This window comes from Equus asinus, chromosome 16 (genome assembly GCF_041296235.1).
Source record: "Equus asinus isolate D_3611 breed Donkey chromosome 16, EquAss-T2T_v2, whole genome shotgun sequence".
Lineage (NCBI taxonomy): Eukaryota > Metazoa > Chordata > Mammalia > Perissodactyla > Equidae > Equus > Equus asinus.
Window position 1 is genome coordinate 13,883,677 of NC_091805.1, and position 16,816 is coordinate 13,900,492.

Consider the following 16,816-nt stretch of genomic DNA (forward strand, 5'->3'; position numbering starts at 1 on the left):
GAGACACCAGCGAGCATTCTTTGCCATAAAAGAACATTGACAAATGTCACAGAGCAGCCTGGGTTTTGGTTTTCTTTTTGTACTGTGTTAGCAATTTGGAAGCAGTGAATAAGAATAATCTATGACAATAGGTGTTCTAAATCGAGTTCTTTAAAATGCCCGTTGATGTGGCTGCTAGATGACAATTTTAGGAATTGCCTGGACATCCCTGGGGGGCGCGGGTGGTGTCTGGTCAGAATTCTTCCCTGCATGTCTCCACCTGTTTGTGTCGTGCTCTACTGCCATGGCACACAGAGCCTGTACACTTACATATAGTGTACGTGAGATATTGGAGACGTCGTATCTTAGAACAGATGCCTAGGTAGTCTATGATGGGGATGTAAAATAGATTCTCTTCGAGATTAGTCTATTTAGATGGAGTTACAGATATACACCAGCTGGATATAAACACCAGCAAACTTTAATGTCTTGTTTCTGCTGAGATCCAGGGGAAAAGAGAATGGAGGATCCCTGCCAATGAAGAAATTAAGGCTTCAAGTTTCTTACCACTCCAGGCAGCATGTGGAGTGACCTGCTGGTGGGCATTGTTCTGATAGCCACAGATACTCTGAGAACTGAATCGCATCTTTGGTGGGTCCCAACTGGTACGAGAGCAGCAGCTTGGCCTGGCCGAGTGTCCTGCTGCCTCAGGCTCTCCTGGGGGTTGGCCATAGCACCCTCCTCTGATAGGGCCAGCTGAGAGTTGCTCTGACCCTAAGAAGTAGCATAGCACACAGATATCAGGTTTCTAGTTTCATCAGTAGTGACCAAGTGTGCACACGTTGTATTGACAGGTGTCAAAAGCAGCCCCCAGATTAAAGTAATGAATCCTCCAGTCTTTTAAAAACATATACCCAAAAGCCAATTGGCACAACCAGAGGTGCTCACAACTAGAATGTACAACTATATACTGGGGGGCTCTGGGGAGAAGAATAAAACAAAGGATTGGGAACAGTTGTTAGCTCAGATGCCAATCTTTAAAAAAAAAAAAGCCAATCACACATTGCTTCTCAAAAATAGCATTGGTACCACAGTTCAAGCTGACATATAGGCTCTGGTTGCAACAGCTGCTTTGATACCCAAGGCCTAAAAACTTTTGATACTATTATTCCGGGGTCAGGCTGATGAAGAAAAAGGAAGAGCATTTCTGTGCCTTCTTACCAAGACGCCACCTAATAAAAATTAAACAGCATTGAATAAAACTTCTGCATATTTCCAATGAAATGTTATTTCTTCAAAATCAGAGAAAAATTCTTTTTATTCATTCAACAAACATTTATTGCATGTTGATTTTATCAGGCCTGGTGTTTGTAATTATATCAGTCAATTAGATAGTTCATTCTTCATTGTGCACTCAAAGGTTTTGCACCATGTGGGTCCATTTGGCAAGTTTTCACTTGCCCAGCCTGACTTCCTAGCCAGCCAGCATGCTTCCAGGCTGTTTCTCTCCTCCTATGCTTTTCCTTCCTTTTCTCCCACTCTCCTTCCATCCAAACCACCTGCTGCCAAACATCTTTCAAATGCAGATGGAATGCAAACGCATTTTACTATTAGCTTAAGCAAAGCAAATAAGACATAAATCCTCTGCCAAAAAAGTCCTTCAGTCCATTCCAAAGCCCAGTTTTATACGTAATTTTAAAATTATCTACTGTTTGTGTGATTCATGACACCATTCTCCTTCCATCAAGTCAGAGTTAATTATGTGACCTCTTCTTTTCACCACCCAGGATTCTCGAATTGGATCCAGCATTCTAAGAGGCCCTGTTTCTCTTTGCTGTGGTCCACAGCCACCACTATTACATTGAAAGACACAGAAAGTCACCTCAGATCGTCAGCAGCCCCACACTCAGTCCCACCAGCAGCTTGCTTGGTGCTTCTGTATGACCCAGGAGGGCTAAACAGAGTTCCTCAGATACAGGCAGAGTCCTGGACCATTGAGTCCATGTATCAGCACAACATATCATGAAAGCTGTAGTGAGAAGACAGTAGAGCAACTCTGAAAATACCATTGGAAGGGCTCAACTTACCCTCTAGAGGTCGAACATTTCATAACCCAGAGCTCCTGCTGGGGAATCCTTTTAGTCTATTTAAGCTTCGCTGCCTCTCCGAGTCACTCCATCTCTCTGAGAGGTACCTGTTCAGATGCCTGGAGTTAATTTTCCTAGGCATTTGGTTTCCACAAACATTTTCTTTTCAAGTTTCTTTCTTTTTCTTTTTCTTCTTCTTCTAGTCACTGATTTCTTCAAGTCTCATGGCTTTCTTTGCCTCAAATGACATTTGCTAGTATTCTCAATTTCAGTCCAAAAGCAAAGTTGATTTTCTGGTTGCTAATGGTAAGCACACAATGCTGCCAGCGTGTCTTTCTAAACTGTAAATCTGGTCATGTTATCCTGCTGCACAAAATTCTTCGATTGCCCTTATGGTGTACCCAGAATAAAATCAAACTTCCTTATCAAGGCCTTCATTTATTCATTCAATCAAACAAATGTGGTTTTACTGAGAGACTTCTGTGCCAGGCAGAGTTCTAATACACAGAGATACAATATTAAACAAGATACCATACACCCTTCTGGAATTTACCTTCTAGCCTGAGAGAGTGAGACAGTAAAAACGGGAAGGCCTCTCTTAGGGGATGACATTTGACCTGAGACCTGAATGATAAGATTAATAAACTCTTAAGATTGAAGTGTTAGTTAAAAAATGAATGTATATTTTTTAAAAGAAATATTTATTTCCAGTTGATAATTGGCTTTAAGAAATTTGGGGACAATGAAGTCCCTTGACATTATGGGTGCTCATATGCTTCTGCACCAACGGCAAGTGGCCCACTGGGAAAGGGGAATATGTGTGTGTATAGGGCAGAGGGGTGGGAAAGACACTTTTTGAGTAGTCTCTATCCCAGTCATTGTACCTAATGCACATTTCTTAATCCTCAAGAAGCCCCATGAGACATCACTGTTTTACAAGGAGTCTGAAGTAAAGAAAAAGTACTTTGTAGATTTCTAAAAGGCCTTGTGCATTCATCACATCATGACCTTACTGTTAAATGTTAATGTTGTAGAGAATTACGTTAGAAAAAAACTCCTCTAAGTCCCCCAAAAAGCTGTTAGGAGAATTCACTGATAACGTGTGAGTTGGCAAGAGAATAGAATAAGATGTTCATTCTGTCCAGTGAGATCTAAGAAAGTAAAGTGTTAGTTACCTACGAAATTCAGTTATACGAACATTTAATTTATTCTCTTAGCTAAGAATTTTACTCTGTAAGAATTATTAAAAATAGTCTACTTTTGTCTATTTCTACATACTGCTTCCTTGTAGACTAAATTTTTGTACTTGGGTGTGTCCTCTAAATTAATAGAATCTTACAGTCAGAGAAGAGCCAACTGTCTTCCAGATAGTCCTACTGCTACTCAAAATATGGGCCTTATTGGGTTTGAAACCCCTAAGTATTCTGAGACCTTGGGCAACAGGGTTTCCTTCTCAGGCAGAAAATGAGAGCATCTAATAGCGAAGTCCTCTTCCAAGTTTAAAATGTCTAAAACGTCATGATTCCATTTTTGGCTCCTTTCGAATTCCAAAGGTAGTTTTAGAAGCACTAAGGAATGGCCTTGTCTTTGCAGTTCCAAATTAGATAACTAAAAGGAAATTTGACAATAATAGCTTACATTTGTTGAAGTCTCATTAGAACCATACTCTAACTCTCTACACATAAAAGGGCACGTGTGTATGGCGACAGATGGTAATCAGTCGCTGGGTGGTGAACATGATGTAATCTATACAGAAAATGAAATGTAATGATGTGCACCTTAAAAAAAATAACTTATCCCTTACAACAACACTGAGGCAGGTTATCACATTCTTAATATGAGGAGTCAAGCTATGGTTATTTTAATAGTCCAAAACCATTAAATGGAAGAGCTAGGATTTGATCCCCTGGGGCCTGATATCAGAGGCTATACTTTTAATTACTACGCTATGCTATACTCTTAAGCCCCATACTTAAGACCCTAGCTAGATAAAGGCAAATTCAAACTTAACAATTAGGCTATGAGAGAGAGAGAGCAACTAGAATAGTTTTTATAGTTTTTTTGTTTGTTTGTTTGTTGAAGAAGATCAGCCCTGAGCTAGCATCTGCTGCCAATCCTCCTCTTTTTGCTGAGGAAGACTTGCCATGAGCTAACATCCATGCCCATCTTCCTCCACTTTTTCATATGTGGGACACCTGCCACAACATGGCTTGACAAGTGGTGTCATGTCTGCACCCAGGATCCAAACTGGCGAACCCCGGGCTGCTGAAGCGGAATGTGCAAACTTAACCGCCGGCCCCTGTTTTTATAGTTTTTTAGGATAAATGTGAATGTGTGGCTTATAAGATACTCTACTCTGGTAATCCTTTGAAAGACCTCTCTCAACCAAAAGAAATGACATTCTCTTTAGAGTATAGGGCAAGTATATTATATAACGCCTTTTGGCATTATGTCATAACATACAGGTAAGAGGAGGGGTACGAATGGAATCCACATGCTTCTTTAAGACCACAGTATAGGAAAGGGATCAAGACCAGAACTGAAACTGCAAAGCAAATACGTGATGATAACGAGACTGGCATACCTCATTTTATTGTGCTTCACTTTCTTGTGCCTTGCAGCTATTGCATTTTTTACAATTGAATGTTTGTGGCAACTCTGCAAGTCTATCAGCGCCATTTTTCCAATAGCATTTGCTTACTTCGGGTCTCTGTGTCATATTTTGGTAACTTGCACAATATTTCAGATTTTTTCATTATTATTATATTTGTTATGGTGACCTGTGATCAGTGATCTTTGATGTTACTATTGTAATGGTTTTGGGGCACCACGAACCGTGCCCCTGTAAGACAGCAAATTTAAATGGATAAATGTTATTTGTTCTGACTGCCCCAGTGCCCAGCCTTTCCCCCACCTCTCCTCCTCTCCCTATTCTCTGATAAACAACAATATTGAAATTAAGCCAGTTAATAACCCTACAATGGCCTCTAAGTGTTCAAGTGAAAGGAAGAGCTGCAAGTGTCTCTCTTTGAATCAAAAGCTAGAAATGAGCGACCTTAGTGAGGAGGCATGTTGAAAACCGAGATGGGCTGAAAGCTAGGCCTAATGTGCTAAACAGTTAGCCAAGTTGTGAACGCAAAGGAAAAGTTCTTGAGGGAAATTAAAAGTGCCACTCTAGTGAAGACACAGAGGCCTAGAACATGAAACAGCCTTATTGCTGATATGGAGAAAGTTTCAGCGGTCTGGACAGAAGATCAAACCAGCCACAACATTCCCTTAAGTCAAAGCTGAATCTAGAGCAAGGCCCTCACTGTCTTCAATTCTTTGAAGGCTGAGAGAGGTGAGGTAGCTGCAGAAGAATAGTTGGAAGCTAGCAGAGGTTGGTTCATGAGGTTTAAGGAAAGAAGCCATCTCTATAACATAAAAGTACAAAGGGAAGCAGCAAGTGCTGATGCAGAAGCTGCAGCAAGTTACCCAGAAGACCTAGCTAAGGTAATTAATGAAGGCGGCTACGCTAAATAACAGATTTTCAACGTAGGCTAAGCAACCTCATTTTGAAAGAAGATGCCATCTAGGACCTTCATAGCTGGAGAGGAGAAGCCAATGCCTGGCTTCAAGCCTTCAAATGACAGGCTGACTCCCTTGTTAGGGGTGAATGCAGCTGGTGACTTTAGGTTGAAACCAGTGCTCATTTACCATTCCAAAAATCCCAGGGCCCTTAAGAATTCTGCTAAAGCTACTCTGCCTGTGCTCTGTTAATGGAACCACAGACCTGAATGATAGCATATCTGTTAAAACATGGTTGACTGAATATTTTAAATCCACTGTTGAGACCTACTGCCCAGAAGGAAACAACTCCTTTCAAAGTATTACTGCTCATTGGCAATGCACCTGGTCACCCAAGAGCTCCAATGGAGATAAACAACAACATTAGTACAGCTTTTATGCCTGCCAGGACAACATGCATTCTGTAGCCCATGAACCAAGGAGTAACTTTGACTTCCAAGTATTACTATTTAAGAAATACATTTTGTAAAGCTATAGCTGCAATAGATAGTGATTCCTCTCATGGATCTGAGCAATGTAAATCAAAAACTTTCCAGAAAGGATTCACAGTTCTAGACGCCATTAAGAACATTTACAATTCACAGGAAAAGGTCAAAATATTAACATGAACAGGAGCTTGGAAGAAGTTGATTCCAACCCTCATGGATGGCTTTGACGGGTTCCAGTGGTGGAAGGACCTGCAGATGTGGTGGAAATAGAAAGAGAACCACAATTAGAAGTGAGCCTGAAGATGCGGCTGAATTGCTGCGGTTTCATGACAAAACTATAGTGGATGAAGAGTTGCTTCTTATGGGTGGTCAGAGAAATTGGTCTCTTGAGATGGAATCTACTCCTGGTGAAGATGCTGTGAAGATTGTTGAAATAACAACAAAGGATTCAGAATATGACATAAACTTAGTTGATAAAGCAGAGGCACGGTGTGAGAGGATTGACTCCAATTTCAAAAGAAATTCTACCATGGATAAAATGCTATCAAACAGCATTGCATGCTACAGACATATCGTTCGTGAAAGGAAGAGTCAATCAATGTGGCAAATTCCACTGTTGTCTTATTTTAAGACATTTCTACAGCCACCCCAACCTTCAGCAGCCACCATCCTGATGAGTCAGCAGCCATCAACATTGAGGCAAGGTCCTCCACTAGCAAAAAGATTATGATTTGCTGAAGGCTCAGATGATGGTTAGCAATTTTTAGCAATAAAGTATTTTTTAATTAAAGTATGTACATTGTTTTTTTAGACATAATGTTATTGCACACTTAATAGACTACAATATAGCATAAACATAACTTTTATATGCACTGGGAAACCAAAAAATTCATGACTCACTTTATTGCAATATTCGCTTTATTACAGTGGTCTGGAATCGAACTTGCAATATCTCTGAGGTATGCCTGTAATTAGCTTCACAGATATAGGGCAAAAGGGAAAGAAGTTCAATTCATCTTCATGCTAAAATGAGCTACATCGATGGTCAATTTCAGGTTTGATGAGCACAACTTAGTAAAGGTTTGCACGCTAGAGTCATGCCAAATAGCAGTGAAATGTGACTGCAGGGACCATATTATGTGTGTGTCTAATAACCTTATGAAAAAATTAGGCTGGTAGTCATGTGTATATAATAAACAGATTCAACTTCACATAGGGTTTTCTTTCATACCCATAAAAGTAAAGCAAGATCCTGAGAAATAAAGACTATAATCTAGAACACGTGCTGCTGATTATAGGGACTACTTTTTTTTTTAATAGGGAAAGAAGCTTCTCTCCTCCCTGCTGAAAAGAGGGATTGCATTGGGTCCACTACAGCAACTCACCAGAAGACCCATGAGGCTTTGAGATGCAGACTCTTATTAGCTCAATAAACAGACTCTGATGGGAGATTCTTAGAGGAGGGATTACCGCCATCACTCTGGCTATTACTGATCAATGGCCTGAACCTATTAACAGGCAGACTTATAGGGAGCAACTCACTGCCTAAGTCATGACCAGGCAAGGATACCCTTCGACTATTCTCTCTGGTGTTTTTCAGAGTTCCCCAGGCCACTCTAAGAGGTGGACTTAGCCCGTGTTGTTTTCTTGCTGCTATAAAGGTCTGGTGTATTTACAACCTGCTCAAGTCAATTTTATAAATAATTTTTAGTCTGTGCAAGGCATTTGAGATGGTCATTAGCAGAAGGATACAAAGATGATTAAGATATAGTCTCTGCTTCCCAAAAATCTGGTTTAAAAAGTATATTTATAACTATAATACAAGGCAAAATGAAATTCATTCTGAAGACATTCCAAGAGAGCTAAGCCATAGGAAAACAGTGTTGGGAATCCTTAAAATTTAATATATTACATGAGAATTGGATGCGTCAATCAACTGCAGGCAATAGACAACAGGCCTGGCTAATGTGAGCATAAAACGGATTTAATAAAAGGGCATTGGGTAGCTTACAAAATCTCTAGGAGGGCCAGGAGTGGAGGATTTGCAGACAAAAGCAATATCCAAAATCACATACCATAGAACTGGTCTGATGAAGATACCACTGCCACAAGAGCTGGACACAGCTTCCATGACATGTCCTACCAAACCACGGATAGTGGACACCACGTTCTGGCCCCAGACCACATTCTGCAGTCTCTGAAAACTGGTTGTTGCTGCTGCCCCTCTCAGCAGAGTGGAGTCCACACAGTGTCTGCCTCTCCAAGTCATAAGCATCGAGCTGCATGTCTGGAGTGACTAGCTCTCATTCCAGGGGTCTGGATCATGTTCCTACACCATAAATTCAAGGGTCTAGGAGAAAATCATGATGTTTTCAGTTTCTTGAGTAGGATCTAGCTGTTTATAATTTGAGGGTGGAAAGTGGTTCACAAACATATAAAGGGTATTCAGATGCTGGGAGGCCAAAATTTATTGCAACAGTCTATAATATCGAGCAAGCTGTAGTGGACACCCAGTTTAAGGGGAAGAGATCTGTAGTCAGCCCATTTTGCCTTGCATGTACTCTTTCCTTTGTTCAATGAGATAATGCTTTTTATCACTTGCTGGCATCCTGTATTCCCTGTTATCTCAGAGCATTTTGCAGTCTCCTTGGTGAGATAGTCTGAGCTCAGACTCCCAGGATTTATTTAATTATGGTATTTTCATTTGTGCCAGGGATTATAAGCAAGGCTATATTGAAGGGCCAAATGCTTAACTAGAGGGAAAAATAGTCATTCTTTTAAAAATAGTAAATTCTTTTAAAATGGTATGGAAGAAAAAGTACATATGATTCTAATGTATTTTCAAAGAGACACTTGGCGATAACTCACAGAGGTGGCTAGCTCATCTGACAACCAAAAGAAGTTTGAGACATAGAAGTAGAGCTGACACAATCAGCTATTTGTTTCCTGACAACGAGAAAAATTCAACACAACAAATTTAAGGATGTAGAATGATCTCAGGCAATGGAAATATGCAATAAAGGGGAAAACCTTGCCCAAGCATTTAACACGATAATATGGAACAGGTTTCCCTAAGAGGCACTAATTCACTAATAGGCACTCTCTTGATTTCCACTGACTATTAAGTGGAAAACTTTTGGTAACTAAAAAGAGCTTTAAATCAAATGATCACAGAACACAAACAACTATATAAAAGATGCAAGGCATTCCCTCTGAATTTCAGACTCATATATATGAAGGTCTTCTAGCAGTCTGCTTGGAACCCCCAAATACACAACGCTCAACACCCCTCAAATGAATTACATTATCTTCTTACCAATCCCTGTTCCCTTGCTAACATTTCCTACTCAGTGAATGATGTCTCCATATGCCCAGCCAACCAACCAGGAACCAGAACGTCACCAGCAAGTCTTCCCCCACCTAATCTCCTACATCTAATCAATCACAATATTTCTCAAATTTTGTGTCCTAAACATGTTTTCAATCTCTCTGCTTCTCTCTGTTCTTATTACTGTCACTCCAGCTAAAGTCCTAGCCACCTCCCACAGGAATCACAGCCATGTGCTCATATGGCAAGCGCCTCTCCAGCTCTGGACCTGTTGCCCTCAGATCCATCCTCCACACAGCAGTCAGAGGGCCTTCTGCACAGAGTTTTGGATTCAGATGAATCTGGTTTTGAATTCTGACTTCTCTGTCTATTAGTAAGATGGTCTTGGCAAGTCATTCAACTTCTCTAAGCCTCAGTAGCTTCATTTTAAAATGGAAAATGATGCTTTTTCAAGTGGGGATTACTCTAAGAATTAAATGAGAACATATGTTGACAGTGTCCGGCAAAGTAGCCAGCATAAAATAAATCCTTCTGTGAAATTGTCCATAATCATTATCAAGAATTAGTCTTTTTGGTGTAATTTTCTATCAGAGGAGGATTGTAAAACGAAGCAGTTTTCTTTTTTTAACTAAAAAACAGAAAGCACAATGGATAAAGGGTTATTCACATGTCATAAGGATTGCCATATAACAAATGACACCCTTGGAATCTCCCAAGAGGAAAGGGGGTTGTTTACTTAGTGGGATCAGAGCGCCAATGCAAAAAAAAAAAAATCCACTGAGATGCATAAGGAGTGACAGCAGCAACAGCTGCAGCACCGTGAAATGTTTTACAGGTATTCATTCATTTATATATTCATCAAACATTTATTAAGCACCTACCATGTGCTCTGTGCTTCTTGATGGGAGTACCAAGAATAGAATTCAAAGTGTGCTCTTAAAGGAGCTTAGTGTAGTGAGAAAATCATAATTTAGTGTGCTTTATATGATAATAGAAATATACCTCACATCTTCGAGATCTTTAAGACCTCCATTGAAAGGGGAAGGAACTGAAGGAAGTGACAAGAGTGGGAGGAAAAGGGAGGAGAAAGAAGGTCATTTGAGACAGAGCAGCACATTGACAGACACATCTCCCAGATACTGGGGAGGTCCTGGTTGATGAGTCAGCAATGAGTCTTTCGATGTGGTTGAAGCATGTGCATCTGGTTGTGGCAGCCCTTGCTTTGTCCTGGAACGCCAACCTGGGGCAATAATAAGTTGAGTACTATTGCCCAGGAGCTCTGGATCATCTGAGCTGCTGCCCTGATCATTGGTGTCTCCAGGATCCAAGTTTAATTCCTTCAAAATACCAGTACCTTCAGCCCCTTCTCCACCAAAAAGCACAAGAGGGGATTAATCAGTCCTTCTTCTGGGCTACTCTGTCCATCTACTTCACCTGACCAAATGCTCCTAAAGATGCAGTAGCTTGTGGCCTGTTGGAGGGATAGCAGAGCCAGCAAAGGAGAAATTAAAGGCCATATTCTAATCAATTGAGTTATATACTTGCATCAAACAAGAATTTTCTAGATTTTCAATGCCTAACAGGAAGAAGGCCACAAAAGACTCTCATTCGTCTCTAATTCTCATTCTTTCTCTCTCTCCCATCCTTTCTTCTCCATAGCACTTCTTCATATCTCTGTTCAATCACCCAAACTATTGTTCACAAAATCTAAGCTCCTCCCCATAAAACTTCCTCCTGTATGTTCCTGCCTCAGTCATTCATGGCATACTTATCAGCCCAGTCATTGAGGTCCCCTGAGAAAGAAGGAAGGAGCATGGTTCCCCCAATTCCAATTTGATCTCCTTCTCAATGAGATCTGCAGTTCCCCTGACTTCATTACTAATACTGAGGTCACTTACCTGAGTTTGAGTCCCAGTTCCACTTCTGTCCATAAGACCTTCAGTGACTCAACCTCTCTGTGCCTCAGTTTCTTCATCTGTGAAATGGGGAGAATCATAGTATCTACCTAAGCTTGTTTAATGATTAAATGAATTAATACATATAAAGTGTTTAGAGTGATGCTAGTATACAGTAAATGGTAAATATTATCATTATTACCTGTAAAGTAAGCACACTTCAAAAAGATATTCATTAATCTTCCTGAGGAAAAGTTCCATATCTTTGAAGCGTAGGATATTTTGCCAGTTGGCACAGTGTTGGATTTGCTCCCTAGGTTAACTCTCCTACCCAACTCCCATCTTATACTGAGAAGCCTTTGGCTGTTCCTGCCCGACCTGAGCTTGGCTGTGGTATGAGACATACGTCCACCTGGGTTTTCTTCTTCTTGCCCAGAAGGAAAGGTGCTCCCGTGCTACAGCTCACATTAAATCCTTTGTTCTCCCAGAATTGATTCGAAGTTCCTTAGAACCAGTCATGAGGACCTGTGGGTCATACTAGGAAGTTTGGATTTTAATCCCAAGGCAATGGGTATCCATCGAGATTCTTCAAGGAGGAAAGTAGTGATTAAATTCTTTCAGAAAAAGAATTCTGGCAGCAGTTCATGTAGATATATTGGCTTGGAGATAGGAGAGGCTGGATGTAGGGAGACCATATAGCACACTGTTGGAATAATCCAGGCAAGAGATGATGAGGGCCTGGCCTCAAGCATGGCAAAAGAAATGGACTTCCTCTAAAGTAGGCACACCAGAACTTGGAAATGGAAGAGAAAAGTAGGAAGGGTTTAAGCTTAGGCAACAGAGTAGGTAGCAGTACCATCAGTTGAGACATGGAACAAAGAAATCTAGAGGGAGGATAATGATCCCTCTATTTGACCATGTTAGGTGTGAGGTACCTCTAGGTGGAGGTGTACAATGGGCTCTTGGAAATATGGATCTGCCTCTTGGTAGAAAGGCCCAGGAGATACAGGCCTGGGAGACATCACCATGGAAATAAGGGATAAAGTCACCAAAATGGATGACATCACCCAAGAGCAGGATATATAGCAGGGAAGAAAAGGGGCCAAGGACAAAACTCTAGTGTCTGAGGTGGGTGAAGAAGATCAAGTGAGAGTGAGAGAAGTCATGGTCAGGGAGGCAATAGGAGAACCAGAAAGCATGGCATCACAGAAGCCAAGAGATGAGGGACATTCAAATTTGTTCATTCAACCCAACATTGATAGCACATCTACTATGTGCCAGGCACTACCATAGGTGCTAAAAATAAACTTGCAAAAAAAAAAGGACTAGTCCCTGCCGTCATGGAACTGTATTCTGGGGGAGACGAATAAGGAGCAGGTAGGTAGTGATACACACTTTGAAAAAATCTAAAACTGGCAAGGGGATTAAAAGTGATGAGGGAAGGGTGCTATTTTAGGTAACAGGGAGGGCTTCTTTAAGAAGTGACAGCTACACAGGGATCTGAATGAAGATAAGGAGAGAGCCATGCAAATATCTGGGAGAATAGTGTTCTAGAAGCAAAGGCACCGGCACATGCAAAGGCAATGAAATAGCACCGCTGGCTGTCTGCAGAACAGCAGGCAGGCCAGTGTAGCTTCGGTGTGATGAGCAAGGGGGTGTAACAAAAAATGAGGCAAGAGAGTTGGCCTTGGGCCAGACCACGCAGGGTCTCCCTGAGAGGTCAAGTGCAATGACTGAGAAGATGCTATTGGATTCAACAATTAACAGACCATTGATGACCACCGTGAGAGCAATTCGGTCAAGTGTTGTGGAAAGAAGCCAAATAGATTGCAGGAGTTGAGAAGTGGATTGCACAAGAGAAGGGAGAGACAGCCAGCATGTACAAACTCTCTTTCAAGATGTGCAATGAAGGAAGGGAGAACGGGCAGGAGCCTGATGGCATTGCAGAGTTGAGACAGGATTTGTTTTGAGACGGGGAAAACTTGACAAAAAGGAAGATGCAGGAGAGAAAGAGGGAGAATCATGGACAAAGAAAGGCCCTGCAGACTAAAGAATGAGATCAGACGCACAAGTACAGTGAAGCTTTGGAGAGAAGGAAGGACCCGTTAGCACACTGCTGTGCACAGGCAGATGTGGTGGGGACAAGGCCGACTCAGGAGCTTGTGTGCACTGGTCTCTATTTCTCTTGAGAATGAGAAAGCAAAGCCTGTGAGGATTGTGAGAGGACTGGGTACCAGTGGGAGCCTGAGCAGGGTAGGGAAAGGAGTCCAGAGAGGAAGCGGCCCGGAACCAGGGAAGCAGCTGGGGTGGCAGCTCACACTGATGTCATTAAAGGCAGGAGGCCCATGCAAGAGTTTGAGAGGCCCTGCACTCAGTGAGGGCCAGGGCAGAAGCTTGGGGGCCTGGGAGAGGGCAGTCAGGCCGGAAGAAAATCAGAGCGTAAGTGGGAAGAGACAAGAGAGGAACAGGAGCCATCCGGGAAGCTGATACCCCCACACTAGTGCGAACCCCTAGTGTGAAGAAAGTGCTGGTGAAGAAAATCCACACTGTACAATCTCTACGCACTTAGCAGTGCACAGCCGCTGCTAATTCTGTATGCAGGCTGTTCATAGGCAACGATTCCTTTGTTTCTGATTCTGGTAAAGCACATCTTTCAAGTATAGTTAACAAATAAGTACTTAAAATTGAAAGTATATCAATGTCAGTTATCAGGACATTACAGAATAGTGACGAGGAGCATTGTCTCCGGCACCAGAATGCCTGGGTTTGGAGCCCTCCTTCTGACACTGCAGAACAGGAGGCAGGCCAGTGTAGCTGCGGGGTGGTGAGTGGGGGGGTGTAAGAGAAAATGAGGCAAGAGGATTGGCCTTGGGCCAGACCATGCAGGGTGACCTTGAGCAAGCTACTTAACCTCTTTATGTCTCATTTTTCTCAACTGTAAAATGGAAATCATAATTATGCCTACCCTCATGGGGTTATTATGACTACTTGTAGAATAACTTAGAACAGGGTTTGGCAATATGAACACTGTATAAATATTTGTTTAAAAATAAGATTCTCTTTGGTCAGTAATAATGTTAACCAATGGACAGGAATTAGCCTAATCCTCATTCAAAAACTATATGATAGATTTATTCTTCCCATTTTACAAATGAAATAGACTCAGGAGGGCTAAGCGACTTTTCCAAGATCACACAGCAAAGAATGAAAGCTGGAATTTGAACCATGTTTATACGTGCTACTTTCGGTAAATCATGCTACCCTGAGAAGCTTTTCACTTGGAAAAGCTATACCTGTGTGGTCATTTCCAGAAACAGAAGGCTAAGTACTTGACGTTATTCCCTTTTGAGTGGCTTATGTGGTGTGTTTTCACAAGCTTCTTGGCTGTAGAATCCAAATCCTATCTCGCACACACGCATGCACAAACCGCCCCTTCCCCCACAAGCTCAGCATTGACTCACAGCCCAGACTTTGAAGTGAAGTTTAAAGTACATTAGTTTTGGTTTGGTTGTTTTAAACCTTTAATGACTTTTGATACATTAACTTTCTGCCACCCTGCAGTATTTTCAAAATGTCAGCTGAAATGATGGATTCGTACTTACCTTTGATAAGGTTGCTCAAACCCTACCGCGAAACGCAGACGACTGATTAAAGGAAAATGAGCCCTTTCCCCACTCTACCTTAGGAATTCCCTCCACAAGCAGCACAGTCCATTTCCACTCTGGGTCCCTCGCTGACGCACAGCCTCAAGCAGCTGTCTAGGGCTTCTCAAATGCCAGCCCAGACTGCTCTGTGATGACGTTATCACAGGTCTGCAGCAACACGGGATAAAACAGAATAAAAATATCCCCACACGCTCAATTTGCTGAGGCTTCTTTTTTGGAAAGGACCTTGTTAGAGATGCAAGATCTGATGATGTTTAAGATCACGACATCACGCCCTACAGCCAGACTTGTGGATTCAGCTCCCAGCCTCACCACCTTCCAGCACGTAACCCAAGGCAACTTTAAACCCAGTGCCTCAGTTTCCCATCTTATAAAAGGAAGGTAGTAGGTTCAACCTTACAATTTTTTGTGAGGATTAATTGAGCTCACACATATGGAGCATTTAGAATATGTCTGGCACATAGCACTCAAAACTCATAACCCCCTGGTATCATTATGACATTTTATTTTTCTTACCTTTTTGGGGTTTGAGAAATATCCTTTCCTTTTATAAGCAGCATCAGTAGTACATGTTTGTTATAGATGGTTTTGCTTTGGGTATTTTTTTTGGTATATTTAAATATTCTTACTTGGCAAAATAATAAGTTTAAATGACATCACTGGTACATTGTGGTTGTTGATTCTTTTTCATTTTATCATTTGTTGTTGTTTGAATATCTTTACTTGACAAAATAAAAAATTTACAAACCTATGTCAGTCCCCAAATTAATTCTTAAAAGTTACTGGTCCACGAAACCCCCAAATTTGGGTTTCACTAGGCAAGGTTAGAAATCCCTTCAATAAAAGAGCTGCATCAGCAGCTCACGGACAGCCACTGTAGCACGTTCCATTTTCATTCCAGCCAGCGGGATAAGGGAACATGATGAAGAAAGCTAGTGTAGCTCCGGGGACGCTTTGACCACCCATCTAATTAAAGGCTGCGGCAGTTCTTCAGGCAAGGCAGAAAGATGACCATCAGCTTAAGTAATGAACCTGGTTTTATAATCTGAGGATTTTGGGGATGTAAGAGGACAAAGCATCCATTTGCTTTACAAGATATCTCCTATGGTTGACCAAGATTTTTCTTTTAAATATGAAATAACATCAATGCAGTCAGAATTAACTCTACACACAAATCTATAGAATATCTTAAATTGAGGCTTAAACTTCTTAAAATCTTAAACTTCTGCAAATATGCTCTTAGATGGCTATAATTGCTATTCTGATAAGCCTGTTAAGCAGCATTTTTCAAAATAAGTTCTTCAAAACAGTATTCTCCTGAACACTATATTAGTTTCCTGGGGCTGCCATGATAAAGTACCACAAATGGAGCGGTTTAAACAACAGATACTATTCTCTCACGGTTCTGGAAACTGGAAGTCCAACATTGAGGTGTCGTTGGGGCCATACTCCCTCTGAAGGCAATAAGGGAAGATTTTTTCCTAGGCCTCTCTCCTAGCTTCTGGTAGTTCCTTGGCTTGTGGCAGCATAACTCCAATATCCACATGGCATTCTCCCTCTGTACGTGTCTGTCTCTGAGTCCCAATCTTCCCCTTTTATGAGGACACCAGTCATATTGAATTGGGCGCCCAGCCTACTCCAGTATGATCTCATCTTAAACTGATTGCAACTGCAATGACCCTATTTCCAGGTAAGCTCACATTCTGAGGTACCGCAAATGAGGGCTGGCTATAGACTGAATGTTTGTGCCCCCCCCCATAATTCGTGTGTTGAAACCTCTTCCCCAATGTGGTGGTATTTGGAGGTGGGGGCTTTGGAAGGTGATTAAGTCATGAGGGTGGAGCCCTCATGAACGGGAGTAGCGCCC

At 41.6% G+C, this 16,816-nt stretch overlaps 1 long non-coding RNA gene across 1 annotated transcript; it reads right to left on the reverse strand.

Annotated features, from left to right (window-relative positions):
• Window positions 1-1,344: 1,344 nt before the first annotated feature.
• On the reverse strand, window positions 1,345-15,162 carry LOC139040360 (uncharacterized). The gene is made up of 3 exons (XR_011494747.1): window positions 14,965-15,162; window positions 11,288-11,364; window positions 1,345-6,310 (listed from the first exon to the last, which is right to left on the reverse strand). It is a non-coding gene; the product is annotated as an uncharacterized lncRNA (long non-coding RNA).
• Between the last annotated feature and the right edge of the window lie 1,654 nt (window positions 15,163-16,816).